This window comes from Lygodium microphyllum, chromosome 21 (assembly GCF_053477565.2).
Source record: "Lygodium microphyllum isolate KBCC chromosome 21, Lygodium_microphyllum_v1.1.10, whole genome shotgun sequence".
Classification (NCBI taxonomy): domain Eukaryota; kingdom Viridiplantae; phylum Streptophyta; class Polypodiopsida; order Schizaeales; family Lygodiaceae; genus Lygodium; species Lygodium microphyllum.
Genome location: NC_141155.1, coordinates 62,987,971 through 63,001,596, shown reverse-complemented (window position 1 = coordinate 63,001,596; position 13,626 = coordinate 62,987,971).

Sequence of the window (13,626 nt, the reverse complement as noted above, 5' to 3'; positions counted from 1 at the left end):
GGTCTCTATGAGCAAATGAAAAAAAATGAATCTTTGTAGATCTAGCCTTTTGATTAGATAGAGTAGTTGTGCCGATAGCAACTCAAGGCATAATGTATCGAGTTGTGGGGTTGAACAAAGCTTTCTTTTTTACAATAGAAGATATACTAGTAATACTCTCAACCACCTGGAATCTTATCCTTTAATAAATTACAATATCTTTTAAAATATATGCACTATCACAATTGTCACATTTGAAATCTACTCATACATAGAACATTCCTCATATAGATTGCCAATATCACTATTACTTGTGTTGTAATAGAATATAGGATGTATCGTTTGGATATTATGCATAGCTTCAAAGACCATTAACAATATGTATAAATTCCCTCCTTTTGTTAAAGTTCCAAAGTACTTAGATCTGCATAATGGTGATAAGTTTTATTGCCTTACGTCCTCCATTACTTGAGATTTCCAAAAAACTAGAACTTTTACATGTTCCCACAAGCAACTCTTATAGATTCCCTTTCTAGGCATGGACAATATGTAGGTCACTTGCTCCATGGTTCTATCTAGACCAAACATGGAAGGTCTATCATCTAATTTGTCAATTGCATATTTATTGGTAGCACATATGGTAGCAAGCACTTGAAACCTGTTTATACCACTTTTAAGTAGTAATGGACTAGTTGTACAATGTAGCACACCAAGTGTGAATGGTACTAGCCCACTTATAATTGGTAGCACTCTAGTTACAAGTCATAGAGGGGACCCTTACAAGTAGTGCACAATGTGTAAGCATTAATGACCACTCATAGTGTAGCATAGCTTTTGTAATAGGAAGTGCAAAACTTGTAAGTGGTAGCAAATTAAAAGTGATAGAGAATTGCTTGTAAGTCATATCATAAGACCTATTAGTGGTAGCATACCACTTCTAAGTGGTAGAGTATCACTTGTAGTATCATACCACTTGTTAGTCATAACAAAATATTATTACTTGTAGAAAAACAAATAAATTTCCTAAGGGTCCTCTAGAAGGTAAATTGAATGATTTACATATGAACATCTAGTGACTCTTTTACTAAAAACATCATTTTTAAAATAAAGGGGACAACCTTGTCTCAAGCATCAAAAATTGAAAGACTAAGTATCTACCAATTTGAGAGATGTGGGTTCTACTTCCAACTTGTCTATGACATGCAAATAAAGGGAACAAACCATTTGCTTCACTTGCTACTTGTTATAGCCCCTAGTCTATACAAAACACATAATAGGGCTATAGTGCTATATATAGGAACACAATAGATTATTGCATGCATTGTGGAAAAGAATCATACTGTATTAGAAAATGGACATAAAACTCAAAGATAATCCTACAAAACCATTAGAAAACATCACAAATCAATTATGATAGCATAATAGAGACAAAGAACATAGAACATGATTGAAATATGGTAGAAATGCATAGCATAATGATGGCACCAACTATTAGACCATCTCTATTTCATGAAAAAAATCCCATCACCCAAGCAATTGTGATTGTCAAAATGACACAAGGAATACATCTCTTTAGGCCATGCTTGTAGCAACCTTGATAACAAGATTTCATGTGCCATATCATGCTTGTTCATGTCCAAAGACAACATAGAGTAAGTTACAGACCATAAATAAGGGTAAATGTGACGTATCACATCATCTTCCATTACTGTGGCTGATTTGCTCATAGTTTGCTCATACTTCAGTCTAACATCAATAATAAGCTATTGATTGGATTTGTCTAAGGCCACTTTTATCTCCGTTGAAGTATTATTGTGCACTTGCTAGTCTTCCCTTGACTTTCCTTAGTGCAATTAGTGCTTACTTGGCCCAATTTACTACCTTCCTATATTAGGCCACTATCTCCCCATAGTGGGGTAATTGTCTCCTACAATATATGAGTATCTATTTACTATAACAATATTCTTGTTTCTTGCAATGGTGCTCTTATTTCATATAGTGGTGTTGCTACAAATACATTGTATTTTGATAAAATATATTCTATATCTACCTCAAAGATTGGAACAATAGTGGGGTCAGCTTACAAGAACAACTCCTATTCATCATCTTCTATTTTAAGTGTAACATTTATAGTTTGAGGAACTAATAGTCTGTATTTAGGTTTCAACACAATTTGATTATTTGTTGAGAAAGCATTACCACTTTACCATCACAAGGGATAATAATAGTGTGTGCACCCCAATCTTGGCTTAATTTGGACAATCTGAATCATGGCCTTCCCAAAAGCATATGATATAAATATCCCAGCCCTTCCATTCAAAGAACCACAAAGCTAACCTTGGACTTCAAACCTAAAACTCAAATAAGCTAATTCTTCAGAGTTCCAAAAGGTTAAAGCATCCATTGATCCACCATTTTAACTTGGAAAGGTGTCGGTACAAGTCCTTGTAACTTATGAGCGAGATACAATTCTTTAGGAATTATGTTTACTCATCCTGAGCCTCTATCCAATAGAACATCATCAAACTTAATACCCAAATACTCCACTTGGATAGTTGGCACTTTATAATCCACTACTTCTAAATTAATAGGTAACACCACTTGAAAATCTCATATGTCTTTCTAGTATTTAGCAAATTGCTTCCATATTTTCCCTTGGTTTGCCATAATCTTTGCTAAGAGCTTTTCCTTAAAACATAGGATCAAATCAAGAATCTTCTCCAAAGTCAATTGCAAATGGAGATCTAGCCAATGTTATAAATAATTCATGTGATCCTTGAGGGTGCTCATAAAGATCCAAACTCTTTTTCAAACCACTCTATTGTTGCTCTATCTACTGCAAAACATGCTAATCTTATGTAATTTGTTGTTGACTCTCTTGCAAACCCTATAATGAATCTATAGGAGTGAACTATTGTAACTCTTTTTTCTTATGTAATTTCTAAACTTCTTTAGAGGCTAATTTCCTAGCCTTCTCTTGCTCATTCTAGTCTATCCTCTTCTTAGATTTAGCTCTAGTTATGGCTAGGACTTCTATATTTTTTGGAAAATCCTCTATAATACAATTTGAATAGTCATAACCCACATCTTACTCTAACCCATGCTGGCCTATACATGATTCACCTTTAATTTACACATCTTTTTCCACAATTTTTCTAATCTTATGCTCCAAATGTAGGCCTACTACTTGGCCCTTTGTGATCTTTGATAGTAGGAAACTCGACTAAGACCACTACTATGGGTGTTGGTGGTTGTTGTCCACGGGGTGCTCCTACTGGTTGCATCTCTTGTTGATTGTCAACATGCATCCTCCTCTCAGCCCTATGGCATACCCACAATTTATAGTTAGGTCCTGATGTGTGTCCCTGTCTGCCACAGTAGCGGCAAAGCCCTTGTGGCCTCTACTTAGCATCATTCCATTGTCTTGTCTAGTCACTTCACCATTGCTCTACTAGAGCTTCATTGCGACAATGGAAAGATTTCCAAAGTATTACAACCCATAATCTATGCAAAACACATAATAGGTTTGTAGTGTTGTATAGAAAAACACAATAGAATGTTGCACGTATCAGGAAAAAGAATTGTACTATTTCATAAAATGGATATAAAATTGAAGGATAATACTTCAGAGCCATGCAAAAACATCATAGATCAATTATAATAGCATAATAGAGACAAAGAATAGAGAATACAACTAGAATATGCCAAAAATACATAGCATAATGATGGCGGCAACTATTAGAGCATAATGATGGTGCCCCCTATCAGAACATCTCTATTTCATGAAAAAAGTCCTATCACACAAGCAATCATGATGATCACAATAACACAAGGAATACATCTCTTCAAGCTATGCCTAACTACATTTCATGTGACATATTAAGTATTCATATCAAGAGACAACATAGACTAAGGTATAGACCATAAATAAGGGTAAATGCGATGTATCAAGCCATGTCTAACACTACTACTAAGTGATGCTTGGTTGTATATAGGCTTCTTTGTGGATTCTTGTTGTATGCTCATCTTAATGCTTTGCTCCGCACTTTCCATTCATCAAATCAACATTATTGATTTCTAAACAAAAAATTTGATTTGAAAATTTTAGACTCTTCACATGATTTGAAGTGTTGTGGATGTTTTTTTCTTACAAAAAATCTCATTTGAAGTTTTCAGAATCTTCACATGATTCAAAGCATTGTGGATGTTTCTCAACATAATTGCCTCTAACTCTTTAGACGTACTCTAGCTAGCATGAAAGAAGGATGCTAAAGAAGTTCATCAAAGAATCCCAATATTCCCTCTTTGTTTTACTACACTGAGGTTCAATCTCTATATTCAATCATGTGGAGAGCTAATAGAGGGTTCTTCATTATGCTCCATGAGTGTAGCTAGTACTTTCAAAGGATTTCCCTACTACAAGAAATACTTAGATAGATCACTAGTAGGCATTCTACTTTTCATTGAAATGTTGAAACTTCTTGCACTTATTCCCAAAACTATTATCTATGCATATAAGTGTCAATTGAAATACCTTAAGCATGACATAGACAAGGAGTGGAAGATCACTTGCTGGTATTATTACATCAATGTGCGTGTGTGACTTGTGGTGCTTCTATATCTCCCTCATAGGATGTTGCCACATGTCCTCGAACATAGGAAGGGTGAAGTACCTTAGTGGTGGGCATCTCTTGTGGTGGCCAATAATGTCTCAAATTTATTAGTAATGCGAGTGATGGGGTCACCATCCAATGGGTTGAGGATGCCTTGCACAACCTAGGGCTATGGCTCACTCTAGAGTGACTCTTTGAAAGGAGGGCCTCCCTAAATGTGGAGATTCTAATGTTGAGGAGTGAGATGCGAGGTTCCTCTCTTGTGTTGATTGTGTTGAGGAAGTCTGCAAGCATATGTTACCTTGGTTAGTAGGCCTAGAGGTGCTACTCCTCTGTCTAAGAAGAGTCTATTCCATTTAAACTCAAGTAAGAATATCCCTAACATCTATGGGCCTCATACTCGATGACCTAATGTACTAGTCTAAATCCCTCTTAGAAGAGGTATAAGTATATCCATTTGATCTCAGCATATGTAGTGCTACTCTATCTTTGGCTCTACCCCACATAGTGGACATGTGTAGTCTTGTGGTGCAATACCCCCATATCTTTCTGTCTCAGATTAGAGAGGAGAGAGAAGGAGAGAGAGAGAGAGAGAGAGAGCATGGTTCATGGGTGTTTAGTGCAGATTGTGAACTTGCAATTGGTCATGAATTTCATTAAAGGGAAGATCGTGTCATTGAGAAGTATCCTAAATTGCCTGCAAAGAGCTTAAGAAGAAAGAGGCTAGTATGGTTATTGTAGAGGCTTCTCCTTCTAGGTTAGAATTTGCAAATATTATCCAAGAAACACAATGGAAATTTGGGGCATAATGTAGTTATAACTCTTTTTCCATGACTTTGCATGTTCTTTGTTGATTCAAATGTATGGGACTTTGAACTAATGGTAATACTTTCACACTTATGGATGCTTTGTATATACCACAAATAAAAACTAATTTACAGTCAATTTTTGCACTCGCCAATTTTGGCTTGATTGTGAAGTTTGTTGATGAAAGATGTGCACTTCATAATGTCTCTTGTGGTGATACGGTTATTACATCTAGTTCACTATTTCGTGGAATGTATAAGCTCAATAACAATAGAAAATGTATGGAAGACATGGCATGTGCTATTACAAATTCAGAAACGGTTTCAAATATAAAACTTTGGCATGTGCTATGACAAATTCAGAAACGGTTTTAAATATTAAACTTTGGCATGTGCTATTACAAATTTAGAAACGGTTTCAAATATTAAACTTTGGCATGTGTATTTTGATCATCTGAATTTTGTTAGTTTGCTAGATTTGCAGAGATCGGATATAGTGTTGCCATTGTGTCCTCTTGAGGCACCTAGAACATACATTTTTGAAGGTTCTTTATTGGGTGAAATATAGAATGCTTCATTTCCAAAAGATGGTTCAGTGAGAGTTGCTTGCAAATTGTAGCTTGTCACATTGATATCTTTGGTCCAATGTAAATAGCATATTTTGGCAACTACCTATAGTTTGTGACTTTCATTGATGATCACTGTAGACATGCATGGGTATATGGATTAAAAGCTAAGTCCAAAGTGTTTTTTTGCTTCAAGTAGTTTATTAGCATGGATGAAGATTTGCATGAATGCAAAGTGCGCCATTTTAATTGAGGAGAGAAGTATATGTCTAAGGAGTTTAGTGCATATCTTGCTGAACATGGGATGAAAAACTAATGTATAGTGCCATATGCACCATAAACACCATATTGGGGAATATGGGAATTTCCCATAAGTTTGGGACACGTGGTCAAATCTTTGGATTTGTCATAACTCAAACATTATAACTCCAAATCAAGCACTCTATAGCTCAATAGATTCCATTTTTCAAGAGCTTTCCAATGATAGCTCACATCATATGGTTTTGAGAAACTTATGGACATGTTATCTGTGTGCCACCTTTTTAGTATTCAAAGAATGGGAATTGTGAGATTCCCAAACTCACTTATATTGTGTTCATAGTAAAGTGGTGTAGTTGAGAGAAAAAACGGAATACTCATGGAGATTTCATGATGCATGATACAGAGTCAAGCTTTGCTACATAGTTTTTGGCTTGAAGCTAACTTATTTGTAACCTACATACTCAACGAGTGTCCCACTAAGGCTTTGCGGTCTATCACTTTGTATGAGGCTTAGCATGGTAAAAAACTATATGTGGCACACTTGCATGTTTTTGGTTGCTTGGCTTATGGTTCTAATGCAACAATGTAAGAAGTTGGATGATAAAGGGTATAAAACATATTTTTGTTGGATACAATGGTAAGCATATCTTGGTCAACCATGATGTTGTCTTTATGAAGATACTATTCAATTTTCACTTTCATGTATGAAAGATATATATATATATATAATCATAGGATAACTATGATAATCTCTTGTCTCTTTCCAATGGTGCACAGTCAATACAATCCCAAATGAGGCAATTTCTTAGCCTATGCCGGTTTCTCATTATAACATAAATCAGTCTATTTCTAATGTAGATGTGAATGTTTCACTTATTGATGAGAGAGTAGAGATTGGACAATCTAGGACTTTGCCAAAATGGCTAGTGCAAGCATAGCATGAAAGTAAGTTGAATACATTGTTGGCTAGTTATACTTGTTCAGGCTCTCATAGTGCCTCTCATGCATCAGATTGTCATGCATTGGATATTTCTAATCTGTGTCATGAGGATGAGGATGAGCTTATGGCTTTTGAAGAGGCACAAAATTCAAAGAATTGGATGGCTAATATGCAATTTGAATATGATTCTATTATCAAAAATGGTACTTGTTTCTTATGTGATTTTCCTTCTACTAAGAAGACAATTGATACCAAGTGGATTTACAATTTAAAGCACAAGCTAGATGGTAGTTTTATTGCTACAAAGCTACACTTGTGGTAAAGGGTTATTTTAGTAGAAGGCCATTAATTTTTATGGGACATTTACTCCCACTTGCCATATGAAAACTATCTATAGCATTTGCATATTAAGCTCATAATGGTTGGAACATGCATTAGTTAGACATCAAAAGCATTGGTAGGGCAATGAAGTGGATTTTTCACTACTTGATTGGTCTTTGCACCTAGGGCTATTTTATCCCAAGGAGGATCATTACCACCATCAAATCTACATGATTTTTTAGATTTTGATTGGGTAGTTGTTTAGGATACTTGTGTATCCACAAGTGATTTTTGCTTCATGCTTGGCAACTCATGCATATCATGGTTGAGCAAAAAGTAGCCCACTATGCCTACTTCTAGTTATGAAGCTAAGGATAGGGTACCTTTTATAACTATGATTGAGTGTGCTTGGCTCATATGTCTCTTCATTGATTTGGGTGCTAAAAAATCGCATTCCACCATTGTCATTGATAGTTGGAATGCACTAGTAGTTGCCTTAAGGACCACCTATAAGAAATCATCTATGTAACATGTGTTTAAAGGATATTAAGAATTACCCTTTCTTTACATGATATAAGGCCTTAAAATAACCCCTTTTACTTTATTAAACTTAGACTTTTTTTTCAAATTGTAATTTAAAAATTCATTTTGTAAACATAATCCTTTAAATCTTACTAAGTATAATACTCTTTCTTTTAAACTCACATGATATCTTACATGTTCTATAAGGTGGACTCCCCAAGGAAGTTGCATGGAATCTACTATTCCATGCATGCACTAAGCACATTGATGTGCACTATCATTATGTTAGGGAGAAAATTTCTACAAGAGAGATTAACTTGGCCTATATGCCACCACAGGACAACCTTGTAGATATTTTCACAAAGCTTTTGCCTCATGAGAAGTGCAAAGCTTTCCACGAAGCTTTGGGCTTAATCCCCTTTGTGGATTTCTCTAGTCTATTAGGCATGTCAATTTACATACACATGAGTTCTAGCTCCTATTCATTGCATCACTCCTAGGGGGATTTGGTACTATATTTTGGTAGTGATGTGTGTGAACAAGCCATCAAAGAACTTTTTTCCCTCTTTAGGAGGTTTTTTTCCTTGACCTTGTATATAATATTCCTATTGACTTTTAGGGCACAACTAGTCTTGTAGATATTCTCTATTGATACCTCGTAATACACTTTGAGTTGTGCTCTCTCAAGCTTCTTCTTCTCCAAGCCATGTACTTGCATTTCTCCAACCTTAAATCCAAGAAAACTTATCTATGTTTATATGGACACACACACACACACACACACACACACACACACACACACACACACACACACACACACACACACACACACACACACACATGTAAGAAAATATAAATATGTGAATAAATATGATAATAATAATAATAATGTAAGAATAATAAAATTATTAAAATAAAAATGGTGTTCATGTGTGTACATGTATAGAGTAGGCTTTTTGTAAGGTTTAAGAAGAGAGGTATTAATTAATAAAGTATTCAAGAGGAGCATTGGTAGTTTAGTGAAAAGGAGAATATTTGAAGGGCTGAAAAGAGAGAGAAGTTGGATGAAAAGAAGAGTAGAAAAAAAAAGAAAAAAAAATATTCTTGGACCACAACTATATATGAACATTGAGGGAGAGATCACGATTTATGCATCATCATCTTCTCCCATATGACATTGGCTTTCGTTCTGATCATTATTGCCATGATTCTTCTCATCACCATTGCTTTCCTTTCTTGATTAGTGCTAGCCTCATCATCATTACCAAATTCATCATCATAAATCTATCAATATGGTTCAATTCATCTCCATGTCATACCCATTAATTAATCCGTTCATGGTCATCATCAAGATTATAATCTATCTATCCATCAAATGCATCTCATTTTGACATATTCATCATAGCTATTAAGATTGATCAATAAGGATAAAGATAATTTCTCCATATCTTTTAAACATACTAAAGCTTAGTTTAAAGACTCACCTAAGCCTGATTTGCACACATGAAAGTTTGATAAACTATTTTATGGAGTATGGGACCCAAATTCAAAGTGAAATCAAAGGGGATTTCTATGCAAGATGTCTAATAGATTAATATTCCTTGGTTGGAATGCACAACGGACTCCAAAGGCACATCTTGGAGTCATGAAATTTTACATGTAGGCATTTCTCTATTTTGAAATTTATTTTGAAAATGAAAAGTTTATCATATGAAAATATTAGGTTTATGATTTTTTAAATATTTTTTAATGCTTATTTTTTTCTTGCAATTCCCATAAGGAGTTATGGTAAATTTTGAGTATTTTCTAAAAAAAATATTTAAAATGAGTTTGGAAAGTTGTGTTAAATTATTAGTTGATATTTTTTTATATTTCATATTTTGATAAAGTCATTTCAATGTTAAACATATGTGAATTTTTTTAATATAAAAATTAATATTTAACCATATAAAATTTGTGATTTTAATTATTTTTTAATTCACCACCATAAATGGATACTAAATAAGATAATTATCTAAACTTTATAGAAATCACTTTGCTTCACACACACTTGATGGTGTCCCATCTAGTTGTGCAAAACTAGGATTGATGCATCTATATCCTACTTTAATAGCGCATTCACTCTCTCTAGTCTCTCCAATATCTAGGCTTCTTGTGTATGGCAACACTTTCTCTCTCACCCATTATCCCAAGCTTCACTTTTCTCTCTTCTCCTTTCTTCAAAACTCATCCACTAACTCCCCCTTATGTTTCACATGCTTACTTTACTATTTGCTCCTCGTTCTCTCCCTCTATCTACATCATCTCTTTAAACCCAATGGATAAATCCTCTTATGTTGCTCCAACACTTATCATTATCATAATAAGAATATTTGGTAGTTATGGTGCTTATCTCCCATAATGTATAAGATTCTCTTGTTGTGGAACTATTCCTAAGATTTCATTCCTCTTCTCTTAATTCTTTTGTATAAAGGCTAATCTTTACAACTATAAATACACATATCTAGGGTGATACATCTTCCCATTTAATCCTCCTAAATGTTCTATATGTGCATCAATATCACTAATCAAATTGGTTAGATACACTGATATCCTAACCAAAGTGGAGAAGAAACCTTCTTAGCATCAACATGGAGGCTTAGGCCACATTTTGCACTACAGTACGCCGCAAGAGAGGCGATCCCACCTATATACCTACCCCAAAAGGCATGGGATTGATTAGAACCCAAAAAGACATGGGTAGTATGACTTTCCTCCTATCTTCAATATCAATGTCCATTGAGAAGAAGACAACCTCAAATTTTGAGAAAGATACTTGTTGGTGCTCTCCTTCAAACAATTCATTCTAGACTTTTTAGACTGCCTAGACCTAGCCTTTGTTACAACTTGCAACTATTTAAGGCTACTTCTCACATGTTTTTGACCCAAAGAATATCTAAAAAAGAGGAAGGAATTAGATACTATCTTTAGTTGTTGCTTGAGGACATGAACACAAGTAGATTCACTAATTGTAGCCACCTCTTCCTTCCAACAACCCACTTCCGATAAGTTTAACCCTCAAGATTTACATGATAAGTAGGGCTTACTTTGAAAACTCTTTGAAGCCACTCTCCCTCTCTAGTGAATGATGAGTCTCCTCCTTTATCTTTTTCTTCATATCCTATTAATCCTCTTTAGAAATCTCGTTGAAGAATAATTATAGGAAATTTACATAGAAATTGATTCTATGAATGAGTGCTCAAGTTGAGCCATTACTTGAGCAAAAGGCCACACAATATTAAGGAGTGGTGTGCCGAAATCTCAAATGTTGATTTAAATCTTGCATAAGGAACATGAAGAATATAAACGGTGTTGTCCTAAGATAAAAAACTTTGTGAAGCTACTAGAAAATGGAATGAAAGGGCACAAGAGGAGACAAGCAAGAAAAAATAATTACTTCTCAAGTTTACAAAGGATTGTTCTTTGATGGATGCTAACAAGTTTTTTTCACATGGAGAGGATTCAAATGTTAGCATAGTGAGTGATGGAGAAGTAAAATCAGTCATTTGTAGAAAAGTAGAGGCACAAGTGTATCAAATGATTAACTCTATTGCTATTAAAGATGATCAGGGGGGACTATATTTCTTCATTGCTAACATCTCTAGATTCTTGTCTTGATGTACTCGGCAATTTTAGGCTAAGAGGAGGTTTGCCCACCATTGATATGTAAGGTCCCAAGTTGCAGTGACGAGCTGTAGAAGCGTCAATCTATGCTAACCATTAATTGTATCTTAAAGGTTATATGCAATAGTAAATTACCTTTTTTTTAAAATGAGCTATTCTCTTGATACTCTAGCTTCAAAGACACATTATTGGACTATGCAATAGAAGACTTACTTCTAACTTCATTACATGTGCAAAGACCTCCTAGAGCTTGACCTTGACTATGAGATTGAGGAATAGGTGTGAGCTTTTTGAGTGGTGCTCATAGCTTTGCAAACCCATATGACTAGAGATATAATATCCCACTAGAAAATGTGCAAATTATTTCCCACAACCTACATTCAAAATGTTTGTAGTATCACTAAAAGCAAGAGATCCATCTACAACTATTCCCTAGTAGAAGGGCATCCTACTCTCCTTGTCGAAGTCAAGGCAACATGCCTCTTAAAATTCCTTAACAAATACATTGTGACTCTTTTTGTCATACAAAATAAAGACAAATTATCCTTCGAGATCAATCACAAATTTGTCTATTGTATACAAGGATTGTTGAGCAACCATGAGAGCGTAAGTTACATCAGATTGGAGAAGATATGTTTGATTTGGAATAATTCACTCAGTACCATTACAATAGACTCTCTAAATTTTACTCTCAAGAGCTTAACAAATCAGGCATTCCATCAAACATGCTTTTTATGAGCCATTATGGATAGCTTTAAAGCCATTTTTACCACATGAGGAAAAGTAAAAACAAGTGATACACTATGCTAAAGGTAGGATATTGAAGCAACTCACAAGTTTCATTTTTGGCAAGGATTTGGTCCACAAGTGGAAGATTTTAATGAATCTTGACTGAAATTGATCCGATGATGTGTCAATGTGCATTTTGGATTCATGAATGGAGCTTCTTTCCAAGTAAACCTTGATCTACCCTATGTATCTTAATTGAAAGGAAGAGAGGACATGAGTGTCAAAGCTTTTCTTTGGCTGGTTAAGTTCAAATTGCAAGTTTTCAGATTGGACATTTACTAGCGGTAGCTAGATTTGATTGAAGCTACATGATAGATTAGAGAAATTTTGTGTATGGGTTAGTTCTGAAATTTCTGAGCCTGGAACATATCTAAGAATAACTAGTCCTATGGTAATTGGGAAAATTTTGAAAATTCTAAGCATGGAACAAATCTTAGAACAACTTGTCCTATGGTAGTTAGAACAACTTGTCCTATGGTAGTTGGGACATATCTAAAATTCTAGAGCCTAGAACCCTACATTTGGTGACTTGTATCCTACATTAGAGGTTCTCAAAATATAATACAACACTGTAATTTTACAAAAATACATTGCATCATCAAAAGGCTCATCTTCCTCATATACTTCATGAATCAGGCCAAGGAGATGAACCTCGTTTTGTCAAGCTATAGTGGAACTGAGATATATCTCAAGTTGAAAATCTCCTTTCATCACAATCATATGATTTTTAGAAGGTTGGGGCCAACAAGACAAAACTTACAAAAATTGATAACTCTAAAAGGAAAACTCTAGGATCATCTTGCTCTACTTTGGAGTATACCTTTTATACACGTGGCAAATATGCAATAGTCCTAACTTGGAGCAAATTTTTGAGCTTTGCAACTTCACTAGCTACATACAAACAGGCAACTTCACTAGCCACACATGTAATTTGTTGCTAGCACCACACATATTAGATGCTTATCATTGGTACTGACTCCATTTGGTCTTCCTAAGTAGCCTTAGTTGTAGCTACAATTGCAACATAAAAAACAAATGCAACTACAACAACAACCTCAACATTGCTACCTTGAAGGCCTCCAATAATCTATTTAAGATAGCAAAAAACTTACAAATAGCCTATGGTAGGGGTTCTAGTGATTGTGTTAAATGTAGGGAGCCAGAGG